Raw genomic sequence first — 19,047 nt, forward strand, 5'->3', positions numbered from 1 at the left:
GAGAATTAGATTCCGTACGTAAAATTTGGACGCTAATTCTTTGGCGTTTAGAATTGAATAAATTGGTTGGGACTCCTTACCTTTTCCTATTTATGATATAATCAATGCTCGTGCCAAATTACATTGGGAAGTGAGAAAATTAGATTCCGTACGTAAAATTTGGACGCTAATTCTTTGGCGCTTAGAATTGAATACTCGAGTTGGGACCCATTAGCTTTTCCTATTTATGACATAAACAATGCTCGTTCCAAATTTCAAGTTTCTATGACTTCAGAAAGTGAGAAAATTAGATTCCGTACGTAAAATTTGGATGCTAATTCTTTTGCACATAGAATTGAATAATCGAGTTGGGACCCATTAGCTTTTCCTATTTATGACATATTCAATGCCCGTGCCAAATTTCAAGTTTCTATGTGAGAAAATTACATTCCTTACGTAAAATTTGGACGCTAATTCTTTTGCGCATAAAATTGAATAATCGAGTTGGGACCCATTAGCTTTTCCTATTTATGACATATTGAATGCCGTGCCAAATTTCAAGTTTCTATGTGAGAAAAGCACATTCCATACGTAAAATTTGGACGCTAATTCTTTGGCGCATAGAATTGAATAATCGAGTTGGGACCCATTAACGTTTCCTATTTATGACATATTCAATGCCCGTGCCAAATTTCAAGTTTCTATGTGAGAAAATTACATTCCGTACGTAAAATTTGGATGCTAATTATTTTGCGCATAGAATTGAATAATCGAGTTGGGACCCATTAGCTTTTCCTATTTTTGACATAATCAATGCTTGTACCAAATTTTAAGTTTCCATGACATTGGGAAGCGAGAAAATTAGATTCCGTACGTAAAATTTGGACGCTAATTCTTTGGCACTTAGAATTGAATAATCGAGTTGGAACCCATTAGCTTTTCCTATTTATGACATAATTAATGCTCGTGCCAAATTTCATGTTTCTACAACATCGGGAAGTGAGAGAATTAGTGGCAATGATGGAAATCGAACGATCTACGTGGGGGGGTCGTAACTGTCGACGACGCTCGCGCACGCGCCATTTATCATAGAATTTTTGTACTATGCCATAATCTTCCCAGGAGTGTACTCAACAACTTCCCAAAGTTTCATGGCGATCGGATGAATGGTGTAGTAGCGCATAAAGGACAAACACACAGACAGACAGACACACAGACACGCATACATTCAATTTTATATATATAGATAAGTGACTAGAAAAGTGCTCCTTCACAGGTAATTCTGTCTTTCTTTCTTTAAAGGTGCCTACCCACTAGCGATATTTTTTTTCCTGCGATGCGAGAGCGAGTGAAAACACATGATTATGACACCAATGATTTTCAATGGTTCCATACTCACTGTAATTTTTACTTCTAAGGGCGCCCACCCACTGGCGATTTTTTTTTCTTTGCATTTTGCGTTTTTTCTCAAGAGCAATTAGAATTGAATGTACTCCTGTCCACTGGCGTTTTTTTTTGCGTTGCGTTGCGATTTTTAACATAGGAACTGTCAGTTGCATATGTGTCCTTATTTTTCTCCTAATGCACCCATGAAAGTCAATGGAAATTAATGGAAACGCCGCGAAAAAGGCTGCGTTTTTCACGCACGAAAATCGCAAACGCCAGTGGGTGGCCGCCCTAAGTCTCACAGCGCAGAGAAAAAAATCACTGATATCACTCAGTGCTTTCAATGGGGCTGGAAGCAGCAGCACTAGCCCCATTACAAACATAGGGAATACATTGTGGACTTCTGCCACAGCTGTCACAGCTGTGGGATAAGTCTGTGATGCTATCCCATTGCTTTCAATGGGGTCAGCACTGCTGCAGCCCCATTGAAAGCAATGAGTTGCAGGCATCCCGTGCAACAATGATTTTTGGGGAATTGCTTGAAATATAAGCCCTTCTCTGAAAATGAGCCCTAGCTGTAAAAAAAAAGAAAAAAAATTATGCTCACTTAGAAGAGCCGTCTGGCTCTTCTCTATGACACGGCAGTCTTCTTCTGTGTTCTGGAGGCCAGGAATTGAAAAATCCCTGCCCCCAGTAAGTACTGGTGTCATTGGCTGAGCGTTCAGCCAATTACAGGCAGCACTCAGCCATTGAATGACAGCTGAGTGCTGACTGTGATTGGTCAAAGCACTGAGCCAATCACAAGCAGCGCTCAGCTATTCATTGAAATCCCTGTCCCCAGAAAGCACTTGTGGCATTGGCTGAGTGCTCAGCCAATCACAGGCAGCGCTCAGCCTATGCTACTAGCACTTTCTAGGGGCGGGGATTTTTCAGCCTCCAGAACACAGAAGAAGACTGATATGCCGGAGAGAAGAGTTGGACAGTTCTTCTAGGAGAGCATCATTTTTTATTTTAACTTTTTTTTACAGCTTATATTTCAAACCCTTCCCTGAAAATCATCGCTGCGGGAGTTGCCTGCAGCCTATTGCTTTCAATGGGGCCGCAGCAGTGACCCCATTGAAAGCAATGGAATGGCTTTACGGAATTCTGCCACAGCTGTGTCAGCTATGGCAAAGGATTCCTTCACCCCCATGGTCCCCTCGAGGATGAAGGAATCCTCTGCCATAGCTGTCACAGGTGTGGCAGAAGTCCGGAATGTATTTTCTATGTTTTCAGTGGAGCTGTCGCTGCTGCCGCGGCCCCAATGGCAGCAGTGTGCAATATTGAAGAGTTTTCTCTGTGCTGAGAAGCACTCACTCTCAGCGCAAGAAAAAATATCGCTAGTGGATAGGCACCCTAATAGTGGGATCTCATCCACACTTTAAGTTTTCGTCCTGTTTCTCAAACATAAAGACTAGACATGAGCGAGCACCAAAATGCTCGGGTGCTCGTTACTCGGGACGAAATTATCGCGATGCTCGAGGGTTCGTTTCGAGTAACGAACCCCATTGAAGTCAATGGGCGACCCGAGCATTTTTGTATTTCGCCGATGCTCGCTAAGGTTTTCATGTGTGAAAATCTGGGCAATTCAAGAAAGTAATGGGAACGACACAGCAACGGATAGGGCAGGCGAGGGGCTACATGTTGGGCTGCATCTCAAGTTCCCAGGACCCACTATTAAAGGAGATGTCCCGCGCCGAAACGGTTTTTTTTTTTTTTTAACCCCCCCCCCCGTTCGGCGCGAGACAACCCCGATGCAGGGGTTAAAAAAACCACCCGCACAGCGCTTACCTGAATCCCGGCGGTCCGGCGTCTTCATACTCACCTGCTGAAGATGGCCGCCGGGATCTTCTACCTTCGTGGACCGCAGCTCTTCTGTGCGGTCCACTGCCGATTCCAGCCTCCTGATTGGCTGGAATCGGCACGTGACGGGGCGGAGCTACACGGAGCCGCTCTCTGGCACGAGCGGCTCCATAGAAGACTGCTGAAGACCCGGACTGCGCAAGCGCGGCTAATTTGGCCATCGGAGGCCAAAAATTAGTCGGCTCCATGGAGACGAGGACGCTAGCAACGGAGCAGGTAAGTATAAAACTTTTTATAACTTCTGTATGGCTCATAATTAATGCACAATGTACATTACAAAGTGCATTATTATGGCCATACAGAAGTGTATAGACCCACTTGCTGCCGCGGGACAACCCCTTTAAGCCACAATAGCGGCAAGAGTGCCCCCTCCCCCCCTCCCAACAAATTTTACTTCTGAAAAGCCCTCATTAGCAATGCATACCTTAGCTAAGCACCACACTACCTCCAACAAAGCACAATCACTGCCTGCATGACACTCCGCTGCCACTTCTCCTGGGTTACATGCTGCCCAACCCCCCCCCCCCCCACGACCCAGTGTCCACAGCGCACACCAAACTGTCCCTGCCCAGCCTTCAGCTGCCCTCATGCCACGCCACACTCATGTCTATTTATAAGTGCGTCTGCCACAGGAAAAGCAGGCACACACTGCAGAGGGTTGGCATGGCTAGGCAGCGACCCCCCCATAAAAGGGGCGGGCCGATAGTCCACAATGCTGTACAGAAGCAATGAGAAATCCAATCCTGTGCCACCTCCATCTGGAGCTGCACACGTGGGCATAGCAATGGGGAACCTATGTGCCACACACTATTCATTCTGTCAAGGTGTCTGCATGCCGCAGTCAGACCGCGGTTTTTTATAAATAGTCACAGGCAGGTACAACTCTGCAATGGGAATTCCGTGTGCACCCACAGCATGGGTGGCTCCCTGGAACCCACCCGCTGTACATAAATGTATCCCATTGCAGTGCCCATCACAGCTGATGTAATGTCATGGTTAATGCAGGTGGGCTTCGGCCCACACTGCATGCCCCAGTCAGACTGGGGTTCTTTACAAGTGGACAGATGTAGTAACAACTCCCTGTGGACCCACAGCACGGGTGGGTGCCAGGAAGCCACCGGCAGTACATAAAAATATCCCATTGCATTGCCCAACACAGCTGAGGTAGTAATGTCGTGCTTAATACAGGTGGGCTTCGGCCCACACTGCATGCCCCAGTCTGACTGGGGTTCTTTACAAGTGGACAGATGTAGGTTAAACTCCGTGTGCACCTACAGCATGGGTGGCTCCCTGGAACCCACCGGTAGTACATAAAAATATCCCATTGCATTGCCCAACACAGCTGAGGTAGTAATGTCGTGCTTAATGCAGGTGGGCTTCGTCCCACACTGCATGCCCCAGTCTGACTGGGGTTCTTTACAAGTGGACAGATGTAGGTTAAACTCCGTGTGCACCTACAGCATGGGTGGCTCCCTGGAACTCACCGGTAGTACATAAAAATATCCCATTGCATTGCCCAACATAGCTGAGGTAGTAATGTCGTGCTTAATGCAGGTGGGCTTCGGCCCACACTGCATGCCCCAGTCTGACTGGGGTTCTTTACAAGTGGACAGATGTAGGTTAAACTCCGTGTGCACCTACAGCATGGGTGGCTCCCTGGAACCCACCGGCAGTACATAAAAATATCCCATTGCATTGCCCAACACAGCTGAGGTAGTAATGTCGTGCTTAATGCAGGTGGGCTTCGGCCCACACTGCATGCCCCAGTCTGACTGGGGTTCTTTACAAGTGGACAGATGTAGGTTAAACTCCGTGTGCACCTACAGCATGGGTGGCTCCCTGGAACCCACCGGTAGTACATAAAAATATCCCATTGCATTGCCCAACACAGCTGAGGTAGTAATGTCGTGCTTAATGCAGGTGGGCTTCGGCCCACACTGCATGCCCCAGTCTGACTGGGGTTCTTTACAAGTGGACAGATGTAGGTTAAACTCCGTGTGCACCTACAGCATGGGTGGCTCCCTGGAACTCACCGGTAGTACATAAAAATATCCCATTGCATTGCCCAACATAGCTGAGGTAGTAATGTCGTGCTTAATGCAGGTGGGCTTCGGCCCACACTGCATGCCCCAGTCTGACTGGGGTTCTTTACTAGTGGACAGATGTAGGTTAAACTCCGTGTGCACCTACAGCATGGGTGGCTCCCTGGAACCCACCGGTAGTACATAAAAATATCCCATTGCATTGCCCAACACAACTGAGGTAGTAATGTCGTGCTTAATGCAGGTGGGCTTCGGCCCACACTGCATGCCCCAGTCAGACTGGTAATATGTACCTTAACAGTAACCTCGTTGGTGGTAATGTGGTGGTGACTGCGGACCTGGTAGCACGGTTTTATGTAGTTGGTTTTCGGAATGTGGCCAGGATTAAGTGGGCCGTGGCGGGGGGATGGTGGTGGTGCTCTCTTGTTGTGTCGTTAAAGGTGAAATTCCTGGACTGCCACCAGACGGACCAATGCAAAGGTATTTGCCAAGAATGTTTTCAGTGTTGGAGGAGGAGGGGGATGTTTTGGAGGCACTATGTGTCCTCTACACGTGTCCGTGGTTATATGCACCTTAACAGTAACAGCGTTGCTGGGAAATGGCCTCGCCGCCATCATGTCTTTGTGAAGCCTCTGTTTCCACACCCCAGTGACATACCATTAGCAGCGGTATAGGCAGAGCCCAGAATTATTAACATTTCAGCGGTAGCATTAGGGACAGGCCCCACTAACATATCACTAGCAGCAGTATAGGGGGAGCGCAGTCTTAGTTCCATTTCAGTAATAGTAGCACTCAAGACAGGCCCCAGTAACATTCCCATTGCAGCAGTTTAGGGAGATAACAGTCTCTTTCACATTTCAGTAGCTGCAGTATAGACAAGGCCCCAGTTACATTTATGTAGCTAAAGTGTAGGCCAACCCCACACACCTTTCTGTACCATGAGTGCAGGCGAAGAACATAGAAATTACTATGATTATACTGTAGGTGAGGGCCCAAAAAAATTGGTGTACCAACAGTACTAATGTACCTCAGAAAAAATTGGCCATGCCCAACCAAGATGGCAGGTGAAACCCATTAATCGCTTTGGTTAATGTGGCTTAAGTGGTAACTAGGCCTGGAGGCAGCCCAGTTGAACGAAAAATTGGTTCAAGTTAAAGTTTCAACGCCTTTAAGAGCATTGAAACGTATAAAAATTGTTTAGAAAAATTATATGAGTGAGCCTTGTGGCCCTAAGAAAAATTGCCCGTTCGGCGTGATTACGTGAGGTTTCAGGAGGAGGAGCAGGAGGAGGAGGAGGAATATTATACACAGATTGATGAAGCAGAAATGTCCCCGTTTTGGATGGTGGGAGAGAACGATGCTTCCATCCGCGGGTGCAGCCTACGTTTTGCTTAGGTATTGCTGCTGTCCGCTGGTGGAGAAGAGAAGTCAGGGGAAATCCAGGCTTTATTCATCTTGATGAGTGTAAGCCTGTCGGCACTGTCGGTTGACAGGTGGGTACGCTTATCCGTGATGATTCCCCCAGCCACACTAAACACACTCTCTGACAAGACGCTAGCTGCAGGACAAGCAAGCACCTCCAGGGCATACAGCGCGAGTTCAGGCCACGTGTCCAGCTTCAACACCCAGTAGTTGTAGGGGGCAGAGGCGTCACCGAGGACGGTGCTGCAATCGGCTACGTACTCCCTCACCATCCTTTTACAGTGCTCCCGCCAACTCAGCCTTGACTGGGGACCGGTGACACAGTCTTGCTGGGGAGCCATAAAGCTGTCAAAGGCCTTGGAGAATGTTCCCCTGCCTGCGCTGTACATGCTGCCTGATCTCTGTGCCTCCCCTGCTACCTGGCCCTCGGAACTGCGCCTTCTGCCACTAGCGCTGTCGGATGGGAAGTTTACCATCAGTTTGTCCACCAGCGCCCTGTGGTATAGCATCATTCTCTAACCCCTTTTCTCTTCGGGAATGAGAGTGCAAAGGCTCTCCTTATACCGTGGATCGAGCAGTGTGTACACCCAGTAATTCGTAGTGGCCAGAATGCGTGTAACGCGAGGGTCACGAGAAAGGCATCCTAACATGAAGTCAGCCATGTGTGCCAGGGTACCTGTACGCAACACATGGCTGTCCTCACTCGGAAGATCACTTTCAGGATCCTCCTCCTCCTCCTCCTCTGGCCATACACGCTGAAAGGATGACAGGCAAGCAGCATCTGTCCCCTCAGCAGTAGGCCAAGCTGTCTCTTCCCCCTCCTCCTCATGCTCCTCCCCCTCCTCCTCAACGTGCTGAGATATAGACATGAGGTTGCTCTGACTATCCAGCGACATACTGTCTTCCCCCGCCTCCGTTTCTGATTCCAAAGCGTCTGCCTTTATGCTTTGCAGGGAACTTCTCAAGAGGCATAGCAGAGCAATGGTGACGCTAATGATTGCAGCATCCCCGCTCACCATCTGGGTAGACTCCTTAAATTTTCCAAGGACCTGGCAGATGGCAGCCAACCAGGCCCACTCTTCTGTAAATAATTGAGGAGGCTGACTCCCACTGCGCCGCGCAAGTTGGAGTTGGTATTCCACTATAGCTCTACGCTGCTCATAGAGTCTGGCCAACATGTGGAGCGTAGAGTTCCACTGTGTGGGCACGTCGCACAGCAGTCGGTGCACTGGCAGATTAAACCGATGTTGCAGGGTCCGCAGGGTGGCAGCGTGCGTGTGGGATTTGCGGAAATGTGCGCAGAGCTGGCGCACCTTTCCGCGCAGGTATAACAAGTGGGGGTAGCTTTTCAGAAAGCGCTGAACCACCAAATTAAAGACATGGGCCAGGCATGGCACGTGCGTGAGGCTGCCGAGCTGCCGAGCTGCCACCAGGTTACGGCCGTTGTCACACACGACCATGCCCGGTTGGAGGCTCAGCGGCGCAAGCCAGCGGTCGGTCTGCTCTGTCAGACCCTGCAGCAGTTCGTGGGCCGTGTGCCTCTTATCTCCTAAGCTGAGTAGTTTCAGCACGGCCTGCTGACACTTGCCCACCGCTGTGCTGCCACGCCACGTGACACCGACTGCTGGCGACTTGCTGCTGCTGCTGACACATCTTGATTGCGAGACAGAGGTTGCGTAGGAGGGGGAGGAGGGTGGTTTAGTGGAGGAAGCATACACCCCCGCAGATACCACCACCGAGCTGGGGCACGCAATTCGGGGGGTGGGTAGGACGTGAGCGGTCCCAGGCTCTGACTCTGTCCCAGCCTCCACTAAATTCACCCAATGTGCCGTCAGGGAGATATAGTGGCCCTGCCCGCCTGTGCTTGTCCACGTGTCTGTTGTTAAGTGGACCTTGGCAGTAACCGCGTTGGTGAGGGCGCGTACAATGTTGCAGGAGACGTGGTCGTGCAGGCCTGGGACGGCACATCGGGAAAAGTAGTGGCGACTGGGAACCGAGTAGCGCGGGGCCGCCGCCGCCATCATGCTTTTGAAAGCCTCCGTTTCCACAAGCCTATACGGCAGCATCTCTAGGCTGATCAATTTTGCAATGTGCACGTTTAACGCTTGAGCGTGCGGGTGCGTGGCGTCGTACTTGTGCTTGCGCTCAAACTGTGGCGCTAGCGACGTCTGGACGCTACGCTGAGAGACATTGCTGGATGGGGCCGAGGACAGCGGATGTGAAGGTGTGGGTGCAAGCCAGGAGACGGTACTGCCTGTGTCCTCAGAGGGGGGTTGGATCTCAGTGGCAGGTTGGGGCACAGGGGGAGAGGCAGTGGTGCAAACCGGAGGCGGTGAATGGGCATCGTCATACCTTGTGAGGTGCTTGGCCATCATATGCCTGCGCATGCTGTTGGTGGTGCCTCCCCAGCTGATCTTGGCGCGACAAAGGTTGCACACCACTGTTCGTCGGTCGTCAGGCGTCTCTGTGAAAAACTGCCACACCGTAGAGCACCTTGACCTCTGCAGGGTGGCATGGCGCGAGGGGGCACTTTGGGAACCAGTTGGTGGATTATTCGGTCTGGCCCTGCCTCTACCCCTGGCCACACCCTGACTTGGGCCTCCGCGTCCTCGCCCGCGTCCACGTCCTATAGGCCTACCCCTACCCCTCAGCATGGTGTATTACCAGTGATTTGATTTCCCAGCCAGGAAATAAATTGGCGCAAGCCTGCTGTTAAACTTAGCTGGCTGCGTATGATTTTTTTTACGTTCTCCACCCAGCCAAATAGAATTTTTTCCCTTTTTTTTAAAGGAAAGGAAGGCCCACTGCGTATATTCAATCAATAATAAATGTGTTGTGACCCTGCAATGTGTCACAGAACTGCAGTGTTGCAGAGTTATTAACTACAGCAGAGCGGTGATTTCCCAGGCAGGAAATAAATTGGCGCAAGCCTGCAGGCCAAATAGAATTTTTTCCCTTTTTTTTAAAGGAAAGGAAGGCCCACTGCGTATATTCAATCAATAATAAATGTGTTGTGGCCCTGCAATGTGTCACAGAACTGCAGTGTTGCAGAGTTATTAACTACAGCAGAGCGGTGATTTCCCAGGCAGGAAATAAATTGGCGCAAGCCTGCAGGCCAAATAGAATTTTTTCCCTTTTTTTTAAAGGAAAGGCCCACTGCGTATATTCAATCAATAATAAATGTGTTGTGGCCCTGCACTGTGTCACAGAACTGCAGTGTTGCAGAGTTATTAATTACAGCAGAGCGGTGATTTCCCAGGCAGGAAATAAATTGGCGCAAGCCTGCAGGCCAAATAGAATTTTTTCCCTTTTTTTAAAGGAAAGGAAGGCCCACTGCGTATATTCAATCAATAATAAATGTGTTGTGGCCCTGCAATGTGTCACAGAACTGCAGTGTTGCAGAGTTATTAACTACAGCAGAGCGGTGATTTCCCAGGCAGGAAATAAATTGGCGCAAGCCTGCAGGCCAAATAGAATTTTTTCCCTTTTTTTTTAAAGGAAAGGCCCACTGCATATATTCAATCAATAATAAATGTGTTGTGGCCCTGCACTGTGTCACAGAACTGCAGTGTTGCAGAGTTATTAACTACAGCAGAGCGGTGATTTCCCAGGCAGGAAATAAATTGGCGCAAGCCTGCAGGCCAAATAGAATTTTTTCCCTTTTTTTTTTAAAGGAAAGGAAGGCCCACTGCGTATATTCAATCAATAATAAATGTGTTGTGGCCCTGCAATGTGTCACAGAACTGCAGTGTTGCAGAGTTATTAACTACAGCAGAGCGGTGATTTCCCAGGCAGGAAATAAATTGGCGCAAGCCTGCAGGCCAAATAGAATTTTTTCCCTTTTTTTTTTTAAAGGAAAGGCCCACTGCGTATATTCAATCAATAATAAATGTGTTGTGGCCCTGCACTGTGTCACAGAACTGCAGTGTTGCAGAGTTATTAACTACAGCAGAGCGGTGATTTCCCAGGCAGGAAATAAATTGGCGCAAGCCTGCAGGCCAAATAGAATTTTTTCTTTTTTTTTAAAGGAAAGGAAGGCCCACTGCGTATATTCAATCAATAATAAATGTGTTGTGGCCCTGCACTGTGTCACAGAACTGCAGTGTTGCAGAGTTATTAACTACAGCAGAGCGGTGATTTCCCAGGCAGGAAATAAATTGGCGCAAGCCTGCAGGCCAAATAGAATTTTTTCCCTTTTTTTTAAAGGAAAGGAAGGCCCACTGCGTATATTCAATCAATAATAAATGTGTTGTGGCCCTGCAATGTGTCACAGAACTGCAGTGTTGCAGAGTTATTAACTACAGCAGAGCGGTGATTTCCCAGGCAGGAAATAAATTGGCGCAAGCCTGCAGGCCAAATAGAATTTTTTCCCTTTTTTTTAAAGGAAAGGCCCACTGCGTATATTCAATCAATAATAAATGTGTTGTGGCCCTGCACTGTGTCACAGAACTGCAGTGTTGCAGAGTTATTAACTACAGCAGAGCGGTGATTTCCCAGGCAGGAAATAAATTGGCGCAAGCCTGCAGGCCAAATAGAATTTTTTCCCTTTTTTTTAAAGGAAAGGAAGGCCCACTGCGTATATTCAATCAATAATAAATGTGTTGTGGCCCTGCAATGTGTCACAGAACTGCAGTGTTGCAGAGTTATTAACTACAGCAGAGCGGTGATTTCCCAGGCAGGAAATAAATTGGCGCAAGCCTGCAGGCCAAATAGAATTTTTTCCCTTTTTTTTAAAGGAAAGGCCCACTGCGTATATTCAATCAATAATAAATGTCTTCTAGCCCTGCCTACACAATTCTGTCCCTGTAGTATTACTGCAGGGCGCAATGCTCTGCACGGCCGATTTGGAAAAAAAAAAAATCTGCAGCACTGCTAACTGCAGCCTCCACACTACTGCACACTGTTAGATGTGGCCCTAAGAAGGACCGTTGGGGTTCTTGAAGCCTACACTAACTCCTAACGCTCTCCCTACAGCAGCTCCGGCACCAGCAGCACTGTCCCTCAGCTATCTCACAAGGCATCTGAGGCGAGCCGCGGGAGGGGCCGACTTTTATACTCGGGTGACATCTGATCTCCCCAGCCACTCAAAGCAGGGGGTGGTATAGGGCTGGAACATCACAGGGGGAAGTTGTAATGCCTTCCCTGTCTTTCAATTGGCCAGAAAAGCGCGCTAACGTCTCAGAGAGGAAACTGAAAGTAACCCGAACATCGCGTGGTACTCGTTACGAGTAACGAGCATCCCGAACACGCTAATATTCGCCCGAGCATCAAGCTCGGACGAGTACGTTCGCTCATCTCTAATAAAGACCCCCAACAGGCCATTTACTGCACAGGATCAGGTACACAACATGTGAAACATGTAAATGTCCCCGGGATCTTATAGTCCTGTTGTGTGTTGGGGATTTGTATCCTGTTCGCAGTCCCTACATGTGAGCAGGTTATGCAGCTCCTTATATTACAGCGATAAGTGACTTTTTGATGTTTTGGTTATGGAAACGGTCACATCTGAGGTATGTGGTTTGATCAATAGGTTTTCAGTATAGGGATGTCTGTATTGAGTTTGAAATTCAGACATTCCTGTACCCAAAATTTTAACTTTTACTTGTGAAAGCAGTAATACAATTGTAACAGTACTCCACAACAGTTTGCCTACTTTTAACTCTGCATGGATCAACATTATCTTCACACAGAGCAACTTCAGCTTGACAAAGGTATATTTCATTTCTCCACTGAGGATACTTTCTCACACCTGGCTTATCCCACAAAAGCCAGTTTGGCTAATACTCTACCTCTGGATTTTAGACTACATTGAAAAAAAATCTGCAAAGTGCCACCATATTCCAACTTAGTGTTAACACAAAGATCCTACATGTAAATGATTGTGTTTGGTTTGGGGATAATTTAAATGGGTCATGTAAGATGGCTTTCACACAGCTGAGAAGATCTTGTGAGATTTGTGCGTTGCGAGAAGCACAGATTTCGCACGAATAAGAACCCTATTCTTTTGATTGGGGTCAAATACATGAGAGATGCAGAAAAAAATTGTGGCATGCCCTATCTTTGGGCATTTCCTTAGAATGCCTTGCCCATTCTTTTCAAGCATATGTGTTTTTCAGTGTGCGTTTGTGTCACATTTTTGCAGAATGCGTGTCGTATGTTTGTGTGTGCAAGTGCGTGTTTTACTGTACGTTTTGTGTGCACAAGAAAATCGCAACCATGCTCCCATTCATTGAAATAGAAATCAAGTGAATTAAATTAACAGGTGCTGGAAAAGTATTTTTTGCGTGAACTTAATATGCGCACAAAATAAGTGCATGTGGATAAGCCCTAAGTGAAGAACCACTCAGTGTTCACAGAGAGAAATGTGAGCTCCTGCTTGGTCGGTGGCTCCTTTAAGCCCCCAATTCTCACATTACTTCCTTACTCTTCATAATGATAATCAGAGGTACAGCTAAAGCCTCATGGGCCCAGTTGCAAAAAGTTCACCATGGGGGCTTTCCCACAACTTTCCTCTGGATCGTTGGGTCTCTTAAGAAACCCTTCGATGCAGCACTGGCAAGCAGGGGCATTGCTAGAATCTCTAAAGATTAGGCAGAGGCTAAATGTTGGGAGCTTCAATGAAAAATTTGTAAAAGGGCCCCCCAACCATCCATTTATTATTTATAATACTGGTGTTTTCTTATGTGATACAGGGCACTTTGGTCTCCTTAAGGCTCCAGGGACCGGTAGTGACTGCTACCTCTGCACTCCCTATAGCTACACAGCAGCTACACAGATTAACTAGAAATGCATATTAAACAAATGAGAACACGGTGCTCTCTATATTCCTACACTTGTCAGCTGTTATCTATCTCGCTACTTCTACTTTTATCTGACTACAAGCACTTCTCTATGAGTTGCATTTGTTAAGATTACCTTTAACAGTGTCCCAAACCTCTATATCTACGTTCCAACACATTATGCCACAATACATTGTAGTTTTTCTTACTTTCCCAGTTATATCCATCGCGACTCAGAGTTGGGTAGTTTCTGGAGAACTGTTATTTGCACAGTAGCACACATGACTTTAAGTACAAGGCTAATGCATAAACCCCTCCCAGTATCTGTAAATCATTCCAATACTTTAACTAATGTACAACCCACTTTTCTGAGAAGAGCAACTTTCATGGCATATTACAGCTAAGGTGTGATGAAAATGTATAATTATTAGAGATGAGCGAGCAACAAAATGCTCAGGTGCTCGGTACTCGAGTCGAACTTTTAGTAATGCTCGAGAGCTTGTTTTGAGTAACGAACGCCATTGAAGTCAATGGGCGACTCAAGCATTTTTGTATGGGACCGATGCTCCACATAGGAGATGATTTGTGAAACACCTGAAAACTTCAGAAAGTCATCGAAACACCACAGAAACCGATAGGGAATGGCAAGGACAGTATGCATGGCTGCATCTGAGGCTCCCAGGTACCACTAATAAGCCAAAAGGGGGGCAAGAGCCTGGCGGTCACCCCCCCTAACAATTTACTTGGGACAGACCATAAGTAGCAAGGCATATGCGCTGGCACATCTTAGCTAAGCACCACACTAGCTACAACCAAGGACAATTACTGCCTGCGTGTGACACCACTGCCTCTTCCCCAGGTTACATGCTAGCATTGCTGTCGGCCCCCCGGACGACCTGGCGTCCACAGCGCACCCAAAATTTTCCCTGTTCAGTGTTTAGCTGCCCTCATGCCACACGCTCGCTTCATAGCCACACCAACCTCATGTCGATTTATAAGTGTGTCTGTGATGAGGAGTAGCTGAAGACACACACTCCAGAGGGTTGGCAGGGCCAGGCAGCGACCCTCTTTGAAAGTGTGGGCGATAGCCCACAATGCTGATGACAATTGTCAATAATTTAACGTACGATCATCATTTCAATCCCGTGCCACCTTCATCACAAAATTGTCAGGAGCCACAAACGTGGGCATAAAGGGGACTCAGGTGCCAGCACTTCTACACATCTCCACAATGCAGCAGCACATACTAACACCAAAGATTGGTTTGAAGCAGGAGGTGTCGCCCAAGTAGCCACCAGAGGTATACAGTGACCATGTGAAAGTCTCATTAAATCAGTTACGCTTCCTGTGAATGCTTCAATCCAGTATCTTGGATAACTGTGGTTACACTGATCACCAGACCTCAAGCAGGAGGAGGAGGTGGGATAATAAGGCCGAGAAACCATGAGCAAGGTAGGACCCACAATACTCTTTGGGAAGCACGTGAGCGGGCCCAGGGTCAGGCTTGGTCCCAGCCTCCACCTTGTATGACCCAAGGTGCCGCGAGTTACATAGCAATGGGAAATCCATGTGTCCCCACATAATTCATTCTGTGTAAGTGTCAGATAGGGGAAGACCGCAATGGGAAAGCCTTCTGCATCCAACCAAAGTCAGTCAGTGTACTTATGCCAGATAGGTATTACACTGCAATGGGAAATATTTGTGCACACACAGCATAGGCGAGCCCATGAAACTTAAAGACCGTATTACACATGAAGAACTCAGAGTGCCCAAACATGGCAGAGTTTCACTACGCCAAGGACCTCCGCCTCAGCCCACATTTATGCCCAATTCATTCTTTGTATGTGTCAGATAGCTGAACAACGCAATGGGAAAGCCTTTGTGCACCCACAGTATAGGTGGGCCCCTGGAAGCCAGGGACAGTATTAAACAGGAAAAAAAGAGAGTGCTCAAACATTGCAGAGTTTCACCCCGCCAAGGACCTCGGCCTCATCCCACACTTCTGCCCAATTCATTCTTTGTATGTGTCAAATAGCTGACCAATGCAATGGGAAAGCCTTTGTGCACCCACAGTATAGGTGGGCCCCTGGAAGCCAGGGACAGTGTTAAACATGAAGAAAAGTGAGTGCCCAAACATGGCAAAGTTTCACCCCGCCAATGACCTCGGCCCACACTTCTGCCCCAGGCAGTCAGTGTATTTGTGCCAGATAGGTAAAACACCACAGTGGGAAAGCCGTCTGCACCCTAGCCAAGTCAGTGAGTGCATTTCTGCCGGACAGGTAAAGCAACGCAATGGAAAGTCTTTGTGCACCCACAGCATAGGCGAGCCCATGAAACTCAAAGACGGTATTGCATATAAAGAAATCAGAGCGCCCAAACAAGGCAGCTTCACCCTGCCAAGGACCTCGGCCTCAGCTCACACCCTCAGTAATCGTGGGCATAAAGCGGACTCGGATGCTAGTATAGCTGTGAACGTCTCATTAAATCAGTTACAGTTGCTTTCATCGCTCCAAAGTCTGGATGAACCACAAAGAAGTTCCACAGGCTAAACTTGACGCAGTTGATTCTTCCCCCCCAGGACCTTGGCCTCTGCTCACACCCTCAGTAATAGTGGGCCTCAAGCGTACTCGGATGCTAGTGCACCTCTGAACATCTCATTAATGCAGTAACACTTCTTTTGTTTAGCCCAAACCACTGTCTCAGATAACTGTGGTAACACGAGAGAAAATAGATGTTGCCCAGCGCTGATACCCAGACCCCAAGAAGGAGGAGGAGGTGGCATAATAAGGCCGAGAAACCATGACCGAGGTAGGACCCGCAATACTCTCTGTGGGAAGTATGTGAGCGGGCTCTGGGTTAATCCAAATCCATGTATCCCCACACACTTCATTCTGTGTATGTGTCAGGCAGCTGAAAACCGCTATGGGAAACCTTTTTGCAACATCAGTATTGGCAGACCACTGAATCTTTTCTGTTGCAAGAGTATAGGCGAACCCCTCAAACCTTTCAGTACCAAGTGTATAGGCGGACCCCAGTAACATTTCTGTACCAAGAGTATAGGTGAACCCCCCAAACCTTTCAGCAGCAAGTGCGTAAGCAGACCCCAGTAACATTTCTGTAGCAAGACTATAGGCGGACCCTTCTAACATTTCTGCAGCAAGATTATAGGCAGACTCCTGTAACATTTCAGAAGCAAGACTATAGGCGGACCCTTGTAACATTTCTGTAGCAAAAGTATAGGCGGACCCCTGTAACATTTATGTAGCAAGAGTATAGGCGGACCCCAGTAACATTTCTGTAGCAAGATTATAGGCGGACCCTGTAACATTTCTGTAGCAAGAGTAAAGGGAGAACCCAGTAACATTTCTGTATCAAGAGTATAGGCGTACCCCAGTAACATTTATGTAGCAAGAGTATAGGCGAACCCCTGTAACATTTATGTAGCAAGAGTATAGGCGAACCCCTCAAACCTTTCAGTAACAAGTGTATAGGTGGACCCCAGTAACATTTTTGTAGCAAGAGTATAGGCAGACTTCTTTAACATTTCTGTAGCAAGAGTATAGGCGGACTCCTGTAACATTTCTGTAGCAAGAGTGTAGGCGGCCCCTAGTAACACTTATGTAGCAAGAGTATAGGCGGACCCCAGTAACATTTCTGTAGCAAGAGTATAGGCGAACAACTGAAACCTTTCAGTAGCAATTGTATATGCGGAGCCCAGGAACATTTCTGTAGCAAGAGTATACATGGACCCCAGTAACATTTCTGTAGCAAGAGTATACATGGACCCCAGTAACATTTGTGTAGCAAAAGTATAGGCAGACCCCTGTAATATTTCTGTAGCAAGAGGATAGGCGGACCCCAGTAACATTTATGTAGCAAGAGTATAGGCAAACGCCTCAAACATTTCAGTAGCAAGTGTATAGGCAGACCCCAGTAACATTTCTGTAGCAAGACTATAGGCGGACCCCTGTAGCATTTCTGTAGCAAGAGTATAGGCGGACCCAGTAACATTTCTGTAGCAAGAGTATAAGCGAACCCCAGAAACATTGGTGTACAAAAGGAATAGGCGAACACCTGAGAAAATTTTGTTACTAAGAGTGTAGGCATAGGCTGGAAAAATTTGTTAGATAACAGGATAACCAAGGGCCTGAAAAATTGGTGTACCAAGAGTACCATTTTTTTTACAGTGCCCCCTCCGACTGAGCCGTGACTGGGGAGTGGTGACACAGTCTTGCTGGGGAGTCATAAAACTGCCAAAGGCCTTAGATAGTGTTCACCTGCCTGCGCTGCACATGCTGCCTGATCCCCGCGCCTCCACTGCTACTTGACCCTTGGAATTGCATCTTCTGCCACTAGCGCTTTCAGATGGGATGTTTAGCATCACTTTTTCCACCAGGGCCCTGTGGTATTGCATCACTCTCGCACCCCTTTCCTCTTTGGGAATGAGAGTGGAAAGGTTCTCCTAATACCATGGGTCGAAAAAAGTGGAGTGATGAGCCGGGGAGGAAGCAGGAGCAGCCAGAGGATTCAGAGGTGCAGTCCCTAGCCCGGTAGTAGTGGACTGCGGGGAAGACTGGGGGTTCGATACATTCCTGGACCTGCTGCACACTGCTGTGCTTGTAATAAAGGTCTACCGGACCCGCAAATTGTGGTATAAAGCTGGGGAGCGGAGAGACGCGGCGCTCTCCTAATCCCTCAGCAGCTGGCTGTGATTCAACCCGCCCAGGACCTCGGCCTATGCCCACACCCTAACTAGGACGCCCGCGTCCGTGTCTGCGTCCTCGACCCTTACCCCTACTCCTCATCATATTGGAATAAGGATAGAGCAGGGCCCAAATAAATTAACCCACTGTATAGCGCTGTGAACTGGGGCTAATTCACCGCACACAGAGACTTGTAGATAGCAGAGGCTCTATGCTGTGACAGAAAAAAATTAAACTGCTGTCTTGCGCTGATACCTAGGGGTAATTTACCACTCACAGAGACTTGTAGATAAGAGAGGCTGTATGGAGTGGCAGAAAAAAGTAACCCAGCGGATAGTGCTGATAACTGAGGCTACTTCCCCGCACACAAGGAAAATGTATTGTGAGATGCTCTGCACAGGGGCAGAAAACTATTAACCCAGTGGATAGTGCTGATAATGGTGGCTAGTTCACTTAAGAAAAGGAAAGGATATTGTGAGATGGATAGTGCTGATAACTGCGGCTACTTCACCGCACACAAGGAAAGGGTATTGTGAGATCCTCTGCACAGGAGCAGAAAACTATTAACCCAGTAGAAAGTGCAAATAACTGCGGCTATTTCACCGCACACAAGGAACGGGGATTGTGAGATGCTCTGCACAGGGGCAGACAACTATTAACCCAGTGGATAGTGCTGATAACTGCGGCTACTTCACCCAACACAGTGAATGTTAGATGTCAGATACTCTGCACTGCCCCAGAAAAATTAGCGCACTGTTTAGCGATGAGAATTCCAGCTACTTCACCGCATACAGCGATTGGGACATGTGAGATGCTCTGCACAGCCCCAGAAAA

Source organism: Eleutherodactylus coqui, chromosome 7 (genome assembly GCF_035609145.1).
Source record: "Eleutherodactylus coqui strain aEleCoq1 chromosome 7, aEleCoq1.hap1, whole genome shotgun sequence".
NCBI classification, from domain to species: domain Eukaryota; kingdom Metazoa; phylum Chordata; class Amphibia; order Anura; family Eleutherodactylidae; genus Eleutherodactylus; species Eleutherodactylus coqui.